Genomic DNA, 22,958 nt, shown 5'->3' with positions numbered 1-22,958 from the left:
TTCGTTAGACAACCAAGGAGTACAGGCGAGAGAGACACAAATGCAATCCAGCAGAGGAAGTGGAACACTGTCAAAATTCTGGGACAGTTTTCTCAGAGCCTCCCATCATACAGGTCCTGAGGCGCGGGGTACTCTCCCAAGGAGGTAAACATTTCAGAAGATGGTGAGGGAGTACCTTGCCGACCGTACCAATGTCCTCCGTTATTCCTCTGTGCCTTATAATTATTTGGTATCCAAGCTGGACATGTGGCATGAACTGGCTCTCTATGCCTTGGAGGTTCTGGCCTGCCCTGCTGCTATCATTTTGACAGAGCGGGTTTTTAGTGTCGCCGGTGGAATTATAACTGATAGGCGTATCCGCCTGTCAACTGAGAATGCTGACAGGCTGACTCTTATAAACATGAACAAGGGCTGGATTGGGCCAGACTTCTCAACACCACCAAATGGTAGCAGAGTAACATAAACTCAAATACAGTGGTTTATTTTGGGAGGTCTAACTCTATTCCCATGCACCTCTGTCTTTACACCCAGACATGGGTATACGCTTCCTGTTTTGTCTATTTGCTCTTGTCCTCCTCCTTCTCCTCATCCTCCACATCCTCCTCCATATAACCACCATATCTACCATATCACTATATCTACGTCTCTTGCAAGGGGCATTGGAGTACTCCAAATTTTTGTCAGCCTTTGCATTCACTGCATAGGCAAACAGTATTGGAGACCCACTTCCTAATAATGGGAGCATTGTTTTCAGTAGGACCTCCGACTTCTACATCTCTTTCAAGGGGCAGTGGAGTTCATCCAATTTTTGGCAGCTGTTGCATTCACTGCATAAGCAAACAGCATGGGAGACCCACTTCCTAATAATGGGAACATTGTTTTCAGGAGGACATCCAACCTCTACCTCTCTTTCAAGGGGCAGTGGACTTCATCCAAATTTTTGGCAGCTGTTGCATTCACTGCATAAGCAAACAGTATGGGAGACCCACTTCCTAATAATGGGGACATTGTTTTCAGGGGGACCTCCGACCTTGACATCTCTTGCAAGGGACATTGGAGTTCCTCTAAATTTTTGGCAGCCATTGCATTCAATCCATAGCAAACAGTATGAAAGACCCTCTCCTTTTTAATGTGAACATGTCATACTCGTTACTGTAGCCCAGCTCTATGTGTCTTTAAATTGTTTGTAGGGTTTTTCTTAAATTTTGGCAGCCTTTGGACTCACTGCATACTCTATAACTGTAGAGCAGACCCTCTCCTTTCTAATGGGAACATGTCGTTATTTTGGCCCTGCTCTATGTGGTTTTAAATTGTTAATGCAGTTTTTCCTAAATTTTGGCAGCAGTTGGACTCACTGCATACCCTATAACTGTATAGCAAACTCTCTCCTTTCTAATGGGAATGTATCATTACTGTGGCCCAGATCTATGTGTCTTTAAATTGTTAGTGGGGTTTTTCCCAAATTTTGGTACCCCTTGAGGTCACAGCATGGGCATTACCACTATAGGAGACCCACTCCTTTATAATGGGAATTTTATTTTTATTGAGACCCTCCTCTATGTCTCTTCAAAGGGGTATTGGGGTGCGTCTAAATTTTTTTGAGCCCTTGCAATCACTGCATACGCAACTATATATATAGGAGACCCAGTTTTTAATAAGGTGAACAACAAAGCTTAGCCGACTGCTGGCCCTTTAAAAATAGTAAGGCTGTAAAAATAGTGTTTGTGACTTTCACAATCCCTCCTTCATAAATGAAACAGGATGTGTCTGATAATGTGTCTCACACCACATGGCCAGATAAGGTTGTAAAATGTTAAAATGACATTTCCCAGTGAATGCATTTTGATTGAAAGCAATGCAAAAGTGCAAAAACGCATCAAAAACGCTATGTGTGAACGTAGCCCAAGGTGTGGAGGACCATTTTTGATTTTGGCTATTTTTTTTGCCTTATATACAAGTCATTACCCTGGAAAGGATGTTCCTTAACATATTTCCCAGGAAAATCCATTTTGGTTTCATTTTTGTATGTTTTATTGTGAGTCCGTAAAAGTGGCATAATACTCTGACAACGTTGTTGACAGCAGTGACCTGGGAGTCAGAAATGCTTCCAAGGGTCTTTCCCATGCTGTTCCCATGTCATTTGAGCACTGTTCCCATTGATTTGGGTAATTTTTAGGTCCTCTGCAGACCGCCGGGGGGAGCCACCTGAATGCTCGAGTTTCCCATAAACTTACATTGGGCTACATTGGAACAGAGCACTCGAGCATTCCAATTTGCTCAACCCGAGTACCCCATTTTAGTGCTCGCTCATCACTAGTGGTAAGCCTAACATACATTTGGTAAAAAATATGTGAGCAGCCTAAACAAAGGGGTAGTTTTGGTTATAGTGTTTTGGACTATGCAAAGACATTTGACACTACCCCACAAATCACCTTATGTGTAATTTAACCTCTAATTGTTTAAAAAACAAAGTTTGTAATTATATTGAAAACTGACTCCAATAAAGATATGGTGAATAACCAACTCTGAATGCTCCTCAAAAATAAGTTGTGTTCCCCACCACTTATGCATCTTGGCATTAATAATCTGTGATTACCATATGTTCTAGAGGAGGTGAAACCAGGAGAGTCACTTGTAAAGAAGGATATGGGTGTAATGGTCTCTATCAATACTCGGTTGAACAGATTTGTTAACACTGGATATATTTTATGTGTAAACAAGTTTGTCCACCACATACTTAATATTGAGTTTAAGCTGAGATTGCATAATTATGCTTTTTTATTTCAGTTTTTTTAATCAAAATAGCATTAACTAAGTACCCTATCTACATGTACTATTACTATTTACTGATTTACTTGCTGTAGGGTATATACTCATTTTGTTTTTTTGTTTTTTCTTGGCTTTTGTCTGTGAAATGGCCATAATGTAAATGAGCCTTTATACGTTGCATGTATTTTGGCATATGGTCAGGCTTATTTCTTTGGTTTTATTGCAATTTCTTGTACTATGTACACATAGGAGTGTGGCCTACCTTTCTGAGCTAATAGTTTCCAATAGATCGATGACCCTTTCCTCCTCTGCCCCTATTCAGACTAATGTCATTTTACCCAAGGTAAGGTTTTAATACCAGATACAAGTTTGGACTGTCCAGATGGGTGCACTTGTCATGGTGGGATTGCTTTTATGATTTTTTGATCAAAATAGTGTTAACTAAGTACACTGTGATATATACATGTATTATTACTATTTACTTATTTACTTGTTGTTGGGTATATGCTCATTTTTTTTCTTGGGCTTTGTCTGAGGGTCAGCAAGGTAGAAAGAAGTGTAAAATATAACTTTTAAAACAAAGATTAGAAACAAGCCCTCACACTAGTACGACATGAAATGACCACAAAACACAAACTACATAATAAGACCAAAATAATCTACAACAGCACTAAGGTTGCACAAACATAAATCAAATTCACAAACGACAATAAATGACCAGCAAAAAAGTATATGGCCAAATAGGGTGTAATGCTTTTCAAATCTCTATGATACCCCTAGTTATGTCATACACAATAGACTCATACGAAAACAAGGAAAACAGGAATGGTCTCACCGTGTTTTCAGGTACTGTTCCCTCCAGCAGGATCTGAAGTGTGTTCCCTTGCTGAATCAATAATGTTTAAGTCATCTAATTATTTATACCACACAAGCAAAGGCATAAAAAATAAATGCTAGGGTTAGGGTTGTGCTAGGGTTAGAGTTGTGCTAAGGTTAGAGTTAGGGTTGTGCTAGGGTTAGGGATGTACTGAGGTTAGAGTTAGGTTGTGCTAGGGTTAGACTTGAGCTAGGGTTAGGGCTGTGCTAGGGTTGTGCTAGGGTTAGGGTTGGGTTAGAGTTTTGTTAGAGTTAGAGTTTTGTTAGAGCTAGGGTTTTGTTAGGGTTAGGATTTTGCTAGGGTTGGGGTTGTGCTAGGGTTAGGTTTAGGGTTGTGCTATGGTTAGGGTTGTGCTAGGGTTAGGGTTGTGCTAGTGTTAGAGTTGGTTTAGGGTTGTGCTAGGATTAGGGTAGTGCTGGGGTTAGGGTTTTGCTAGGGTTATGGTTGTGGTAGGGTTGGGGTTGTGCTAGAGTTAGGGTTTAGCTAGGGTTAGGGTTCTGCTAGGGCTGGGGTTAGGGTTGTGCTAGGGTTAGGGTTGTGCTAGGCTTAAGGTTGGGTTAGCATTGTGCTACGGTTAGGGTTTTTCTAGGGTTGGTGTTAGGGTTGTGCTAGGATTAAGGTTGTGCTAGGGTTAGGGTTGTGCTAGGGTTAGGGTTGTTTTGGGGTTGGTATTTTTTTAAAAGTAAAGAAAAAAAATTATGAAGATATGGCAACTAGTGTTGAGCACAAGTGCTCGGTACTTGAGTTTGCATTGTGTGCTCGAGTATGCACATGACATGCTCAAGTCTCAACCCTATATGCATCACGGCCAAAAAAACCTTATGGGAATTGCTTGCCATGCACGAGCGATCCCCTCATGTTTTTTTTGGGGAGTCTAACAACCATGAAACATGCAGGTTGGGGATTCGAGCATGTCACTCGAGCACCCATAATACATGATGCATACCCGAGTACCCGATGCAAACTCAAATAACGAGCACTTGCGCTCAAGATTAACTACAACTTATTCAATATGATGACCTAATGTTATCAAATTCTGTGTCGCACTTCTGGGTTCAAAATGTTCAGTATAACCCTTGATAAAATTCTTGAGGGGTGTAGTTGCCAAAATGGGGTCACTTGTGGGGGGTTTCCACTATTTATGTGCATCAGGGGCTCTCCAAATGCGACATGGCGTCCGCTTTCGATTCCAGCCAATTTTGTATTCAAAAAGTCACACAGTCCTCCTTCCCTTCTGAACCCTGCTGTGTGCCCAAACAGTGTATTTTCCCCACATTCCTGTTGTGCTCAGGAGAAATTGCACAACAGGTTTTGGGATCCATTTTCTCTTCTTACCCTTTGGGGCTAAAAATAATTTTTGTGGAAAAAATTTGATTTTGATATTTTCCCGGCTCCATGTTATAAACTTCTGTGACGCACCTTGGGGTTCAGGGTGTTCACCACACATCTAGATAAGTTCCCTGAGGGGTCTAGTTTCTAAAATGGTTTCACTTGTGGGGGATTTTCACTGTTTAAGCACATCAGGGGCTCCCCAAATGCAACATGGCGTCTGCTAATTATTCAAACAAATTTTACAATCAAAAAGTCAAATGGCGCTCTTTACCTTTCGAACCCTGCCGTGCACCCAAACAGTGGTTTTCTCCCACATATGGGCTATCACCTTACTCAGGAGAAATTTCACAACAAAAGGCATGGTGAAATTTCTCATGTTACCCTTATGAAAATGAAAAATTGGGGGCTGAAAAACATTTTTGTGGAAAAAATTTGAAAAGTTTATTTTTACAGCTCAATGGTATAAACTTTTGTGAAGCACCTGGGGGTTCAAGTTTTAACTGTTTAGGCACATTAGGGGCTCCTTAAATGCAACATGGCGTCAGCTAATTATTCAAGCAAATTTTACATTCAATAAGTCAAATGGCGCTCCATCCCTTCCAAACCCTGCCGAGCGCCCAAAGAGTGGTTTTCCCCCACATATGGGGTATTGGCATGCTAGGAGAAATTGAACAACAAATTTTAGCGTCCATTTTTTCCTGTTACCTTTGCAAAAATAAAGTAACTTTGGGTCTAAACTAACGTTTTTGTGAAAAAAGTTAAATGTTCATTTTTTCTTCCACATTCCAAAAATTCCTGTGAAGCACCTGAAGGATTAATAAACTTCTTGAATGCAGTTTTGAGCACCTTGAGGGGTGCAGTTTTTAGAATGATGTCATTTTTTTGGTATTTTCTGTCATAAAGGCCCCTCAAAGTCACTTCAAATGTGATCCTTAAAAAAATGTTTTATAAATTTTGTTGGAAAAATGAGAAATCGCTGGTCAACTTTTAACCCTTCTAACTTCCTATCAAAAAAAAATTATGATTACAAAATTGTGCTGATATAAAGTAGACATGTGGGAAATGTTATTTATTAACTATTTTGTGTGACATATCTCTCTGATTTAAGGGCAAGAAAATTCAAAGTTTGAAAATTGCTAAATACAAATAAACACAAGTGATATCAAAGAAATTTTACCACAATCATGAAGTACAATATGTCACGAAAAAACAATCTCAGAATCAGGGGGATCCGTTGAAGCGTTCCAGAGTAATTACCTCATAAAGTGACAGTGGTCAGAATTGTAAAAATTGGCCCGGTCATTAACATGCAAACCACCATCGGGGTAAAGGGGTTAAAGACATATACAAGCTATATTGAAGCCATATTGTAGTACAAAATCTTGATCAATAGACAAAGCACATATACAGAATGCAAAATACAGACTGCCATAGATACAACATCAAATATTCTGCAAAGAAAGTATAAGCTTTGCACACACAAATCTGTAACACAATAACAGTAGAAACAGAATTCTCATTGCTTCACTTGATAAATATCTATAAGTGTAGATTATATTACTGGGCATGATGAAAGCCTTTTCGTTTGTCTGAGGCACAAACCTCACACATGTGAGTGCTTCATACTCATCCATGGCGTTTTGAATCCGCTTGAGTTAATTACCATCTGGAGTTACAAGAATATTTTTATAATTAATCTATTGTTGGACAGTTTTAATAGTCACCTTAGCTATAAAATAATCAAGAAATACTCACTGTAAGAAGATGATATATTGTAGGGTATAATGACCGTCCCATCTGCAGATTTGGGCCACATGCAGGTTGTACAGGTCATAGCATTGCGTCCGGTTTTCACCAAAATGTCACCATGTTGTATGGGCAAAGTATTTTCTAAATGTAGAAGATAGTGACATTTTAAATACTATATCTATCTATACATATATATTGCACAAAATAAATATTCATATCACATAACTGTTTTACTTATGCAGTTATTAAAACTTGATCGCTAATGGACACCATAGAGGTATGAAGTAATGGTTAAAAGTACACTTCTAAACAACTTATAAAGAATTAGCTATTGAACCCGTTCTACTCCCGGGTGACAAGCATTTTTATTGGTATATGGTCTCACATGCTGGTATGTGCTGCCCTCCTCCTGTTATGTACTGCCCCCTCCTACTATGTGTTGCCCCCCTACTATGCCCTCATCCTGGTATTTGTGCTGCCCCCATCCTGGTTTTTGTGCTGCCCTCATCCTGGTATTTCTGCTGCCCCCATCCTGGTATTTGTGCTCCCCAATCCTGTTCCTCCATCCTGTTATGTGTTGCCGCCATTCTATACTGTCACCCCTCACCCCCATCCTGGTATGCATGGCACCCCTCAACCCCAATCCTTATATGCATGGCCCCTTCAGCCTTATCCTGGTATGTATGTCACTCCTCATCCCTATCCTGGTATGTATAGTACCCCATCCCTCATCGCTATCCTTGTATGTATGGTACAACTCATCTTGGTATGCATGGTACCCCTCATCCCTATCCTGGTATACATGGTACCCCTCATCCCTATCCTGGTATGCATGGCACCCCTCATGCCCAATTCGGGTATGCATGCCCCCCACATCCCTATCCTGGTATACATGGTACCCCTCATACCTATCCTGGCATGCATGGCACCCCTCATCCCCAATCCTGGTATGCATGGCACCCCTCATCCCCAATCCTGGTATGCATGGCACCCCATCTCTCATCCTGGTATGCATGGCTTCTTCACCCCCCAATCCTGGCATGCATGGTACCCTCTCATCCCTCAATCCTGGTATGTATGGTACCCCCTCATCCCTATCCTGGTATGCATGGTCCACTCACATGGCACCCCTCATCCCCAATCATGGTATGCACGGCTTCCTCATCCCCCAATCCTGGTATTCATGGCACTCCTCATCACCCAATCCTGATATGTATGGTACCCAATCCCTCATCCTGGTATGCATGGCTTCCTCATCCCCAATCCTGGTATGCATGGCACTCCTCATCCCCCAATCCTGGTATGCATTGCACCCCATCCCTCATCATGGTATGTATGATAACCCTCATCCCTATTCTGGTATGTATGGTACCCCTCATCCTGGTATGCATGGCACCCTATGCCTCATCCTGGTATGCATGGTACCCTGCATTCCTATCCTGGTATGCATGGTACCCCTCATACCTATTCTGGTATGTATGGTACCCCTCATCCTTTTATGCATGGCACCCCATCTCTCATCCTGGTATGCATGGCACCCCATCCCTCATCCTGGTATGCATGGTACCAAACATCCCTATTCTGGTATGTATGTTACCCCTCATCCTGGTATACATGGCACCCCTCATCCCAATTCTGGCATGTATGGCACCCCTCATCTCCCAATCCTGGTATGTATGGCCTCCTCATTCCCCAAACCTGGTATGCATGGCACCAGATCCCTCATCCTGGTATGCATGGTACCCCGCATCCCTATTCTGGTATGTATGATACACCTCATCCTGGTATACATGGCACCCCTCATCCCAATTCTGGCATGTATGACATCCCTCATCCTCCAATCCTAGTATGTATAGCCTCTTCATCCCCCAATCCTGGTATGCATGGCACCCCATCCCTCATCCTGGTATGCATGGTACCCTGCATTCCTATCCTGGTATGCATGGTACCCCTCATACCTATTCTGGTATGTATGGTACCCCTCATCCTTTTATGCATGGCACCCCATCTCTCATCCTGGTATGCATGGCACCCCATCCCTCATCCTGGTATGCATGGTACCAAACATCCCTATTCTGGTATGTATGTTACCCCTCATCCTGGTATACATGGCACCCCTCATCCCAATTCTGGCATGTATGGCACCCCTCATCTCCCAATCCTGGTATGTATGGCCTCCTCATTCCCCAAACCTGGTATGCATGGCACCAGATCCCTCATCCTGGTATGCATGGCTCCCTCATCCCCAATCCTGGTATGTATGGCCACCCCATCCCTATCCTGGTGTGCATGGCACTCCTCATCCCCCAATCCTGGTATGTATGGCACCCCATCCCTTATCATGGTATGTGTGGCACCCCAGGCCTTATTCTGGTAAGCATTGTACCCCTCATCCCTATTCTGGTATGTATGGTACCCCTCATCCCTATTCTGTTATGCATGGTACCCCTCATCCTGGTATGCATGGCACCTCATCCCTCATCCTGGTATGCATGATACCACCTCATCACCCAATCATGGTAGGTATGGCACCCCTCATCCCTATCCTAGCATGTATGGCCTCCTCATTCCTCTCCTGGTATGCTTGGCACTCCCTCATCCCTATCCTGGTATGTATGGTACCCCTCATCCTGATATGCATGGCACCCCATCCCTCATCCTGGTATGCATAGCCCCCTCACCCCCAATCCTGGTATGCATGGTCCCCTCACCCCCCAATCCTGGTATGCATGATACCCCCTCATCCCTATCCTGGTATGCATGGCACCCACTCACCCCTATCCTGGTATGCATGGTTCACTCACCCCCAATCCTGGTATGTGTGGTACCCCTCATCCTGGTATACATGGCACCCCATTCCTCATCCTGGTATGCATGGTCCCCTCACCCCCCAATCCTGGTATGTATAGTCCCCCCTCGTCCCCCAATCCTGGTATTCATAGTACCCCCTCATCCCTATACTGGTATGTATGGTACCCCCTCACCCCCCAATCCTGGTATGCATGGAATCCCTCACCCCCAATCCTGGTATGCATGGTCCCCTCACCCCCAAATCCTGGTATGCATGGTTCCTTCACCCTCCAATCCTGGTATACATGGCTCTCTTATCCCCCAATCCTGGAATGCATGGTCCCCTTACCCCCCAATCCAGGTATGCATGGACCCCTCACCCCCCAATTCTGGTATGCATGGTACCCCCTCATCCCTATCCTGGTATGTATGGTACCACCTCACCCCTTAATCCTGGTATACATGGCACCCCTCACCCCCCCAATCCTGGCATGTATGGTACCCCTCATCCCAAATGCTGGTATGCATGGCACCCCTCACCCCCCCAATCCTGGTATGTATGGTCCCCTCACCCCCCAATCCTTGTATGCATGGTCCGCTCACCCCCCAATGCTGGTATGTATGGCACCCCTCACCCCCCAATCCTGGTATGCATGGCCTCATCATCCCCAATTTTGGTATGCATGGCCTCCTCACCCCCCAAACCTGGTATGCATGATCCCCTCACCCACAAATCCTGGTATGCATGGGCCCCCCAATCCTGGTATGTATGGCATACCTCATCCCTATCACGCTACATACATACAAAAAAATAAACACTTACACTCACCTTTCTTTCCTGTGCTCCAGCACTGTGTCCCGTTCTGCTGGAGGCCGGGTGAGGAGTGCGGCACTGGAGTACTCGCGTGCCCATACCGCGCTGTCAGGTGCCATTTTGCTGTAGACACACTGCAAATGTGTCTTCAGTAAAATGGCGACGGAGAGCGATATACGCATGCGCCGATTCCGACGCCTCACTCCTGACCTGGTCTCCGGCGAGAAGAGAGGTGCCGCAGCAATGCTCCTCCTGGTCAGGTAAGTATGTAAGTATGGCGCCGGAGATCGCGGTATGCATTCAATGTGTACACATACCATGATCTCCGGCGCCATACACCTCTTACCTGTAACGGCTCCATGCGTTCTTCTGTCTGGAATCACACTACACAGGCGTGTCACGCTTGCACAGTCAATAAAGGATTCATACAGAGGGACACATCTCTGGTTATATTATAGATGATAGAAACTTTATAAGGAAGCTCACATCTCATAGAATATTATTTTCCTATCTATGACATTACGTCTTTGAGCACTGTACACAACTCCATAAGACATGTTTAGCCATTGTATTCTGACTTCTTCTTAAGGGGTAACTCAAGCGAAACCACAACATACCCTTTAAGCCAATAGCTCTTGTAATAATGATATGAATATTGCATGCCCCTTGCCACATACACTATTAAAGATCATTACTATATTTCATGATGTCATATATTGCTGATTTTTCTTTAAATAGGACCTGTCACCAGATAAAAATGGCCAGGTTTTGCTCTAATTTAATTCCTGCTGCTTCCCTGAATATTACCCTTTTTTAATACATCATGCAGTTCCAGATGTATAGGCTTTTTTATTTAGTGCTAGTTTTTATTCTCTTTATCCAAGTGGTGTTGCTCACAGGATCCTCTGGGGCTGCTCTCCGTTACTATGCTGTGAGTCACACCCTCTTGTAAAGACGAAAAAAATTAGCACTCATTAACCCCTTTCTGACGTATGTCATTATAATACGTCCTTGTACGCTGAGCCTATTGGGCCAGGGACGTACTATTATTGCATAATGGAATTACACCCGCACACAAGCGGTGTGCGGGGCGATTGGCTCCAGGTGTCAGCTGATTTTCACAGCTGACACCAAGTACTATGTGCAGGGAGCAGTCCCGCATCGCTCCCTGCACATTAACTCCCGAAATCTGCGATCAAAGTTAATTGCAGCATTCCGGGAGCAAGGGGAGGTAAGCGCGATACTTACCTCCTCTCCGGCATCCCATCCCGCGCTGTCTGAGCTGGCTTCCGGTGGTTGCTATGGTGACCCGGATGTCGTCATGACGACATACGGGTCACCAGACAGGAGGAAGTTACTTTGATCATATGCAGTGCACGATCAAAGTAACTTCTCCCTGTGCATCTCTGACAGCGTGGATAGCATAGAGATGCTGCTGCATCTCTTTGCTATACAGGTGATCAGAGTGAAAAAAGTGAAAGTCCCATAATGGGACAATGTCTAAAAAAAGAAAAGTTTCAGAAAGTGAAAAAAAAAATTACAAATATATCTAAAAAAAAAAAATAATAATCCATAAAAATAAAAATATACTGTACCTTCCCATAAATATTATTATAAAAAAAAAGCAATAAAAGTACACATATTTGGCTTTGCCGCATCCGGAACGACCTGGCCTATAAAACTGCCCCACTAATTAACCCCCTTTAGTGGAAACGGTAAAAAATTAAAATAAAAAATGAAGCTAAAAACGATACTTTATCATCATACCGCCAAACAAAATATGGAATAAAACGCGAAAAAAGACTAATATAAATAAAAATGGTACCGTTGAAAATGTCATCTTGTCCCGCAAAAAACAAGCTGCCATAAAGCTCCATCAGTGGAAAAATAAAAAAGTTATAGCTCTCAGAATAAAGCGATGCAAAAAAAATATTTTTCCTATAAAATAGTTTTTATTGTGTAAAAGCACCAAAACATAAAAAAACAATATAAATGTTGTACCACTGTAAATGTACTGACCTGAAGAATTAAGCTACCTTATCAATTTTACCACACGCAGAACGGAATAAAAAAAAAACAATTCCTGAATTGCTGTTTTTTGTTTATTCTGCCTCGCAAAAATCAGAATAGAAAGTGATCAAAAAAGTCACGTGCCCGAAAATGGTACCAATAAAAACGTCAACTTGTCCCACAAAAAACAAGCCATTACTTGTCTCTGTCAGCCAAAATATGGAAAAATTATAGCTCTCAAAATATGGTGATGCAAAAACTAGTCTTTGCAAAAAAAATGTTTTTTTAGTGTGTGACATCTGTCAATCATAAAAACCCGATATCAATCTGGTATTCCTGTAATCGCACTGACCCGAAGAATAAAGTCATCTAATTACTTATACCTAATGAGGAAAGGCGTAAAAAATAAAATTTAGGCTTAGGGTTAGGGTTGTGTCAGGGTTAGAGTTGTGCTAGGGTTAGGGTTGTGCTAGGGTTCAGGTTAGGGTTGTGCTTTGGTTAGGGTTGTGCTAGGGTTAGGGTTTGGCTAGGATTAGAATTGGGTTAGGGCTAGGGCTGTGCTAAGGTTAGGGTTAGAGTTGGGCAAATGTAAGGGTTTGGCTAGAGTTAGGGTTGGGTTAGGGTTGGGCTAGGATAAAAGTTAGGGTTGGACTAGGGTTAGAGTTAGGGTTTGGTTAGTGATAAGGTTGGATTAGGGTTAGGCTAGGGTTAGGGTTTGGCTAGGGTTAGGTTTGGGTTAAAGGGGTTGTCCACTATTTTACATTGATGCCATATCCTTAGGATAGGGCATCAATGTATGATCGGCCGGGGTCCTGCACGTGGCACCCCTGCCGTTCAACTTTTTTCGGTGTCAGCGGCAGCGGCCTGAAGTGCTCACCTGCGGGGCTCCGCTGTCAAGTGGTAGTGGCCGCTGCAGTGTACTGCAGATCCACCTCCCATTCAATTGAATAGGAGGCAGATGTGCACTACACCATGGCGGCCACTACAACTTGACAGCGGAGCCCCGCAGGACAGCATTTCTGGCCGGCGGCCGCCGCCGGCACCGATAATAGCTGATCGGCGGGGGTGTTGCATGTGGGACCCCAGCCAATCATACATTGATGCCCTATCCTACGGCTAGGGCATAAATGTAAAAGTAGTGGACAACTTCTTTAAGGTTGGGCTAGGGTTTGGGTTGGGCTAGGGTTAGGGTTGGGTTAGGGTTGGGCTAGGGTTAAGGTTAGGGTTGGGCTAGGGTTAGGGTTGGGCTATGGTTAGGGTTGGGCTAGGGTTAGGGTTGGGCTAGGGTTAGGGTTGGACTAGGGTCAGGGTTTGGCTAGGGTTAGGGTTGGGGTTGCGATTTTTTCAACAGTAAAGACAAAAAAAATGACTACGAAATGGCGACTAGTGTTGAGAACAAGAGCTCGCTACTTGAGTTTGTATCGGGTGCTCGGGTATGCACCAAGTATCGGGGGGGCTCGAGTGACATGCTTGAGTCTCCGCCCCATATGTTTTGCAGCTGTTATACAGCCAAGAAAACCTTGTGGGGATTGCCTGCCATGCACGAGTGATCCCTGCATGTTTTTGTTTGGGTGTCTAACAACCGTGAAACATGCGGGTGGGGACTCAAACATGTCACTTGAGCACCCGCGATACTTGGTGCATACCCGAGTACCCGATGCAAGCTCAAGTAGCGAGCACTTGCGCTCAAGATTAATGACAACTTATTCAATATGATGACCTAATGTTATCAAATTCTGTGTCGTACCTCTGGATTCAAAATTTTCACTATACCCCTTGATAAAATCCTTGAGGGGTCTAGTTTTTCTAAAATGGTGTAACTTGTGGGGGGGGTTTCCACTGTTTAGGCACATCAGGGGCTCTCCAAACGGGACATGGCATCCGCTAATTATTTTACATTCAAAAAGTCAAATGGCGCTCCTTCCCTTCCGAATTCTGCCATGTGGCCAAACAGTGGTTTTCCTCCTCATATGGGGTATCATTGTGCTCTGGAGGAATTGCACAACAAATTTTAGGGTCCATTTTTTCCTGATACCCTTGCAAAAATAAAAACATTGGGGTCTAAAGTGTAACATCCCTGGTGGCATGCTGGAATGGCTTACCATCTCCCACCATGCAAGACCGCCAACTTACCTATCAGTCCAGGCTGCACACTTTGCTCCATCACTTGCTGTGTGCATGTCTCTTGTCTGATTGCTTAGGGCGGCGGCTCTATTGCTTCCTGTTTCTTAAAGTTACAGTGTGCGCAGTCCTTATGCATCCCCAGCCTATTGCTGTGAGTCACTGGATACTTAAACCCCCTCCACCCAGAAGGAGGTGCCTGAGCAACGCTTTCTTTCAGTGTGTTCTGTGTAACTGAGTTGCCAGGTCCTGTCCTGTATCTTGTCTATTTCCGCCACCCTGGGGGCTGAGTACCCAGGCCCGTTACCTGCATCTGTGACTTCTAGTCTGTTTCCACCACCCTGGGGGCTGAGTACCCAGGCCCGTTACCTATATCTGTGACTTATAGCCTGTTTCCGCCACCTTGGGGGCTGAGTACCCAGACTCGTTCCCTTATCTTGTTCAGGATCAGTTCCTGTCTGAGCTGTGTCTTAGCCCATTACTAGAGATGAGTGTTGTTCTACTCGAACTGTTCGCCAATCTCAAATTCAAGCTGTTTTGGGCGGTGTTCGAGCCGTTCGGCGAACACGAACAATTTGAGAAAAATTCGGCTGTTCGAGGTTATGTTCGATAACTATTCGTGCACCAAAATCATAACTGGATTTTTTCTCAGTAATGATGAAAATTAATGTTAATACGCAGTTTGAGTGTACAGCGGGGTGGGCGGAGGGGCAGGGGATGGATCTCTGCAGGAACAATGAAGATCTCCATTTTTTTTTTTTCTTTCCCGCATTTACAGTGGGGAGGTGCAATCTGTCAGCCTATCAGCAGCGCACACACGGAGCGAAGTGCTTTTTTTCACACAAGCAAGGGCATGTGTCATTGGCAGTGATTGTCACATGTCCTTGCCCTATAAGACCAAGCCATTTTCCCCGTCGCCACCATTTTCTCACTGCTGCAGCTGCGTGTTAGACGGCACCGCTGTTGCTGTGTGCGCTATACCTTGTTAATTTCAAGCCAATTTCGCACAAATCTACAGATAGCTTGGGAGTAGGGAATAGTTGTGATTGCAGTCCTTTTAAGGACTAGGTTACAGCATTTCCTATGACTTTTATCAGGCAGGTCTGTGCTCTTAAATAGATAGGTTGTGGGAGTAAAGACTAATTGTAATTGGAGTCCTTTTCAGGACTAGGTTACATCAGTTCCTATCAGTTTTTGCCAGGCAGGTCTGTGCCAGTGCTGTGCAAGTTTTTTTCACAGCATTTGGCTGAATCTAGCAAAGCTAATCCTTTTTGGCCTATTGCAGAGTGTGTTAGTCAGTGGAGTAGCCTATCTGTGTTGCAAGATATACCACCTGTGTATAGAATATCATTTTTTTTACTGCACCTAGTGAAGTAAAATCTTTTGGGCATAGCATCATTCTATTAGTCCATCTATACTGACCTCCATCAGGTTGCAAATTGAATATAATTTTGATCCTGCATTTAGCTCTGAAAAAATATTGGGCTTCTAGCTGTGTGTGGGACTTGTTGTATTAGTCCATCTATACAGACCTCCATCAGGTTGCAAACTGAATATATTTTTTCTGCATCTACCTCTGAAAAAATATTGGGCTTCTAGCTGTGTGTGGGACTTGTTGTATTAGTCCATCTATACTGACCTCCATCAGGTTGGAAATTAAAAATAATTTTTATCTGCATCTACAGTACCTCTGAAAAAATATTTGGGCTTCTAGCTGTGTGTGGGACTTGTTCTATTAGTCCATCTATACTGACCTCCATCAGGTTGCAAATTGAATATAATTTTTATCTGCATCTAGCTCTGAAAAAATTTTGGCCTTCTAGCAGTGTGTGGGACTTTCTCTATTAGTCCATCTATACTGACCTCCATCAGGTTGCAAATTAAAAATAATTTTTATCTGCATCTACCTATGAAAAAATATTTGGGCTTCTAGCAGTGTGTGGGACTTGTTCTATTAATCCATCTATACAGACCTCCATCAGGTTGCAAATTGAATATATTTTTTTCTGCATCTACCTCTGAAAAAATATTGGGCTTCTAGCTGTGTGTGGGACTTGTTGTATTAGTCCATCTATACTGACCTCCATCAGGTTGCAAACTGAATATATTTTTTTCTGCATCTACCTCTGAAAAAATATTGGGCTTCTAGCTGTGTGTGGGACTTGTTCTATTAATCCAGCTATACAGACCTCCATCAGGTTGCAAACTGTATATATTTTTTTCTGCATCAACCTCTGAAAAAATATTGGGCTTCTAGCTGTGTGTGGGACTTGTTGTATTAGTCCATCTATACTGACCTCCATCAGGTTTCAAATTGAATATAATTTTTATCTGCATCTAGCTCTGAAAAAATATTTGGCCTTCTAGCAGTGTGTGGGACTTTCTCTATTAGTCCATCTATACTGACCTCCATCAGGTTGCAAATTAAAAATAATTTTTATCTGCATCTACCTCTGAAAAAATATTTGGTCTTCTAGCTGTGTGTGGGACTTGTTCTATTAATCCATCTATACAGACCTCCATCAGGTTGCAAACTGAATATATTTTTTTCTGCATCTACCTCTGAAAAAATATTGGGCTTCTAGCTGTGTGTGGGACTTGTTGTATTAGTCCATCTATACTGACCTCCATCAGGTTGCAAACTGAATATATTTTTTTCTGCATCTACCTCTGAAAAAATATGTGGCCTTCTAGCAGTGTGTGGGACTTTCTCTATTAGTCCATCTATACTGACCTCCATCAGGTTGCAAACTGAATATAATTTTTTTCTGCATCTAGCTCTGAAAAAATATTTGGCCTTCTAGCAGTGTGTGGGACTTTCTCTATTAGTCCATCTATACTGACCTCCATCAGGTTGCAAATTCAAAATAATTTTTTGTCTGTATCTAGCTCTGAAAAAATATTGGGCTTCTAGCTGTGTGTGGGACTTGTTGTATTAGTCCATCTATACTGACCTCCATCAGGTTGCAAATTAAAAATAATTTTTATCTGCATCTACAGTACCTCTGAAAAAATATTTGGGCTTCTAGCTGTGTGTGGGACTTGTTCTATTAGTCCATCTATACTGACCTCCATCAGGTTGCAAATTGAATATAATTTGTATCTGCATCTAGCTCTGAAAAAATATTTGGCCTTCTAGCAGTGTGTGGGACTTTCTCTATTAGTCTATCTATACTGACCTCCATCAGGTTGCAAATTAAAAATAATTTTTATCTGCATCTACCTCTGAAAAAATATTTGGGCTTCTAGCTGTGTGTGGGACTTGTTCTATTAGTCCATCTATACTGACCTCCATCAGGTTGCAAATTGAATATAATTTTTATCTGCATCTACCTCTGAAAAAATATTTGGGCTTCTAGCTGTGTGTGGGACTTGTTCTATTAGTCCATCTATACTGACCTCCATCAGGTTGCAAATTGAATATAATTTTTATCTGCATCTAGCTCTGAAAAAATATTTGGGCTTCTAGCAGTGTGTGGGACTTTCTCTATTAGTCCATCTATACTGAAATCCATCAGGTTGCAAATTGAATATAATTTTTATCTGCATCTAGCTCTGAAAAAATATTTGGCCTTCTAGCAGTGTGTGGGACTTTCTCTATTAGTCCATCTATACTGACCTCCATCAGGTTGCAAATTAAAAATAATTTTTATCTGCATCTACCTCTGAAAAAATATTTGGGCTTCTAGCAGTGTGTGGGATTCATTGTATTAGGCCATCTATACCAAGCTCCACCAGCTTTGAAATTAATAATAATTTTTAGCTGCATCTAGCCCTGAAAATAATTTTTCCCAATAGTGGTAGCAATAGAAATATGGGGCGCGCGCCTGGCTAACAAAAATATACGCTTCATAACACAAAACACCAGCCTAGCGCACTGCATTAATAAGATGGCATCATCGTCTCTCCCAGTGCTAGGCCTACTAAGCAGGCTAGTATTCCTGTGCCTAAAACACAATGTATGGGTCCGCGCTAGCCACTATGCTGAGGGGTATAAAGCTGCTGCTAACGCTTTATAACAATTCAATTGGCAGATTTTCACAGAGCTCTTCCACAACGCCCACCCATCGGGCAACAGTTGCCCACCCTCCCTATGGGATCTAGTGGCGAATAGTTGATGCCATTAATCAGAGCGTCAGTTGCCCCGTCAATGTGGCAAGCATACGGTAAGGCATGGGAAGAGTGGACACGACTAGTAGCAGGCAGACGGGTTGACCAATGTGAACAAGCCAGATCACAAGTCACCATAGAATTTCTCCACCAGCTAATGATGAGGGGCATATCAGGGGCGTCAGCGCAGCGGTGTCTGACCGGAGTAGCATTTCACTTCCAACTACTGAATTGGGGAGATGTGACAAAGATTCATCATCAGACAATCCATAAAAGGGTGGAAAAGGGGTCAGCCAAGTCAGGAATGTAGACGTCCCGTCCCGTGTCACTAAAACTGATTTCTCACATCTTATCCCTAACACCATTAACATGACACTCACAATTTGAAGCAACACTAATGTCTACTGCATTTGTGATCGCCTTCTTCGGGGCGCTATGTATAAGCGAATTAGTCCCTCAATCCAAAATTACCACCAGTGGACGCTTATTACACCAGGAAGTAGTCATAGCCAATAATGCAATACGTGTACGCATACACCAATCGAAAACGGTTCCAGCGGGCAGGGGTACTTGGGTACTTCTACAACCCACAAACGGTACACTGAGTCGGGTAACAATAGTAAAAACATATCTAACCATCAGATCACAAAGTAATTTCTTCGTATCACACATTGATGGAACGCCATTATCAAGATACCTGTTCCAAGCTATATTTAATAAATGCATAACATCGGCAGGGAACCACCCCAAAGATTACGGGACACACTCATTCCGCATAGGTGCGGCCACGGAAGCAACAAGAGCAGGACTGTCAGAAACGGAAGTTCAGAGGATAGGGAGATGGCGATCCACGTGTTTGGCGAGATACATAAGACCGGACTTGTTATCCTAACGTGGTTTGTTTCTTTTACAGGTGACTCTAAGCCAACAGTGTGAGTGATAGGCCACTCGTATATATATTGGGCACAAAAAAGGGCGAAAGTCCGCCCAGGCGGGAGGAAATTAGAGTTTCATAACACATATTTCAACTGGAGAGGTATTAAAGGCCTGCTATGGCCACAGGTACTAATGGAGGTAATCAAGGTAGGGAGAGAGGCAAGAGGTCCGGTCATCTTAGTTATACAGGCCGGGGGAAACAACCTAGGTCATCACAAGAGCGCATAACTAATGGCAATAATGAAACTAGACACTGAGCGCTTCAGAGAATTTTTCACAAAATTAGCTATAGTATGGTCAGAGATTGTGCCGATAGCGGTATGGCAAGGTGCACGAGACATCACGGCCATCGAATGGACAAGGCGGGTAATAAATATTCAGATGGCAAAATTTAGAAGAGACAGAGGCGGTGTAGTGATACGACACCGACAACTGGAAGGAGATAAAGCAGGCCTCATACGGCCCGACGGTGTTCACTTAATAGATATTGGACTGGACATATTCCTGTCAGGACTCCAGGACGGAGTGGAACAAGCGTTAAGAGTGATGGGTGGGGGTCAGAGTCCTGCATACGAGTACGCTGGATCCTCCGTGGCCTGGAAATAGAAAGGACATGTTGGAGAGTTACACTTGTTGGCCAACTTGCCGGAGTGGGGACCCAGGGCATGCTGCAACAAGCTGAATTATTTTAGAAATAAAATGCCTTTCTAATGGAATGAGCATAAAGAGTTAATAAAGCTGTGACCGAAACCTGGTATGCATGGCACCAGATCCCTCATCCTGGTATGCATGGCTCCCTCATCCCCAATCCTGGTATGTATGGCCACCCCATCCCTATCCTGGTGTGCATGGCACTCCTCATCCCCCAATCCTGGTATGTATGGCACCCCATCCCTTATCATGGTATGTGTGGCACCCCAGGCCTTATTCTGGTAAGCATTGTACCCCTCATCCCTATTCTGGTATGTATGGTACCCCTCATCCCTATTCTGTTATGCATGGTACCCCTCATCCTGGTATGCATGGCACCTCATCCCTCATCCTGGTATGCATGATACCACCTCATCACCCAATCATGGTAGGTATGGCACCCCTCATCCCTATCCTAGCATGTATGGCCTCCTCATTCCTCTCCTGGTATGCTTGGCACTCCCTCATCCCTATCCTGGTATGTATGGTACCCCTCATCCTGATATGCATGGCACCCCATCCCTCATCCTGGTATGCATAGCCCCCTCACCCCCCAATCCTGGTATGCATGGTCCCCTCACCCCCCAATCCTGGTATGCATGATACCCCCTCATCCCTATCCTGGTATACATGGCACCCACTCACCCCTATCCTGGTATGCATGGTTCACTCACCCCCAATCCTGGTATGTGTGGTACCCCTCATCCTGGTATACATGGCACCCCATTCCTCATCCTGGTATGCATGGTCCCCTCACCCCCCAATCCTGGTATGTATAGTCCCCCCTCGTCCCCCAATCCTGGTATTCATAGTACCCCCTCATCCCTATACTGGTATGTATGGTACCCCCTCACCCCCCAATCCTGGTATGCATGGAATCCCTCACCCCCAATCCTGGTATGCATGGTCCCCTCACCCCCAAATCCTGGTATGCATGGTTCCTTCACCCTCCAATCCTGGTATACATGGCTCTCTTATCCCCCAATCCTGGAATGCATGGTCCCCTTACCCCCCAATCCAGGTATGCATGGACCCCTCACCCCCCAATTCTGGTATGCATGGTACCCCCTCATCCCTATCCTGGTATGTATGGTACCACCTCACCCCTTAATCCTGGTATACATGGCACCCCTCACCCCCCCAATCCTGGCATGTATGGTACCCCTCATCCCAAATGCTGGTATGCATGGCACCCCTCACCCCCCCAATCCTGGTATGTATGGTCCCCTCACCCCCCAATCCTTGTATGCATGGTCCGCTCACCCCCCAATCCTGGTATGTATGGCACCCCTCACCCCCCAATCCTGGTATGCATGGCCTCATCATCCCCAATTTTGGTATGCATGGCCTCCTCACCCCCCAAACCTGGTATGTATGGTCCCCTCACCCCCCAATCCTTGTATGCATGGTCCGCTCACCCCCCAATCCTGGTATGTATGGCACTCCTCACCCCCCAATCCTGGTATGCATGGCCTCATCATTCCCAATTTTGGTATGCATGGCCTCCTCACCCCCCAAACCTGGTATGCATGATCCCCTCACCCACAAATCCTGGTATGCATGGGCCCCCCAATCCTGGTATGTATGGCATCCCTCATCCCTATCACGCTACATACATACAAAAAAATAAACACTTACACTCACCTTTCTTTCCTGTGCTCCAGCACTGTGTCCCGTTCTGCTGGAGGCCGGGTGAGGAGTGCGGCACTGGAGTACTCGCGTGCCCATACCGCGCTGTCAGGTGCCATTTTGCTGTAGACACACTGCAAATGTGTCTTCAGTAAAATGGCGACGGAGAGCGATATACGCATGCGCCGATTCCGACGCCTCACTCCTGACCTGGTCTCCGGCGAGAAGAGAGGTGCCGCAGCAATGCTCCTCCCGGTCAGGTAAGTATGTAAGTATGGCGCCGGAGATCGCGGTATGCATTCAATGTGTACGCATACCATGATCTCCGGCGCCATACACCTCTTACCTGTAACGGCTCCATGCGTTCTTCTGTCTGGAATCACACTACACAGGCGTGTCACGCTTGCACAGTCAATAAAGGATTCATACAGAGGGACACATCTCTGGTTATATTATAGATGATAGAAACTTTATAAGGAAGCTCACATCTCATAGAATATTATTTTCCTATCTATGACATTACGTCTTTGAGCACTGTACACAACTCCATAAGACATGTTTAGCCATTGTATTCTGACTTCTTCTTAAGGGGTAACTCAAGCGAAACCACAACATACCCTTTAAGCCAATAGCTCTTGTAATAATGATATGAATATTGCATGCCCCTTGCCACATACACTATTAAAGATCATTACTATATTTCATGATGTCATATATTGCTGATTTTTCTTTAAATAGGACCTGTCACCAGATAAAAATGGCCAGGTTTTGCTCTAATTTAATTCCTGCTGCTTCCCTGAATATTACCCTTTTTTAATACATCATGCAGTTCCAGATGTATAGGCTTTTTTATTTAGTGCTAGTTTTTATTCTCTTTATCCAAGTGGTGTTGCTCACAGGATCCTCTGGGGCTGCTCTCCGTTACTATGCTGTGAGTCACACCCTCTTGTAAAGACGAAAAAAATTAGCACTCATTAACCCCTTTCTGACGTATGTCATTATAATACGTCTTTGTACGCTGAGCCTATTGGGCCAGGGACGTACTATTATTGCATAATGGAATTACACCCGCACACAAGCGGTGTGCGGGGCGATTGGCTCCAGGTGTCAGCTGATTTTCACAGCTGACAC

The 22,958-nt window shown here is 44.1% G+C and overlaps 1 pseudogene; it reads right to left on the bottom strand.

Moving 5' to 3' along the window:
• LOC141152605 (embryonic protein UVS.2-like) overlaps window positions 1–10,888 on the bottom strand; it is a 48,832-nt pseudogene extending 37,944 nt beyond the window's left edge.
• Window positions 10,889–22,958: the final 12,070 nt, after the last annotated feature.

This window comes from Phyllobates terribilis, unplaced genomic scaffold, assembly GCF_046119375.1.
Source record: "Phyllobates terribilis strain yellow unplaced genomic scaffold, ASM4611937v1 Scaffold_6__1_contigs__length_29720123, whole genome shotgun sequence".
Taxonomy (NCBI): Eukaryota; Metazoa; Chordata; class Amphibia; order Anura; family Dendrobatidae; genus Phyllobates; species Phyllobates terribilis.
This window is presented reverse-complemented; position numbering and strand designations above follow the sequence as displayed.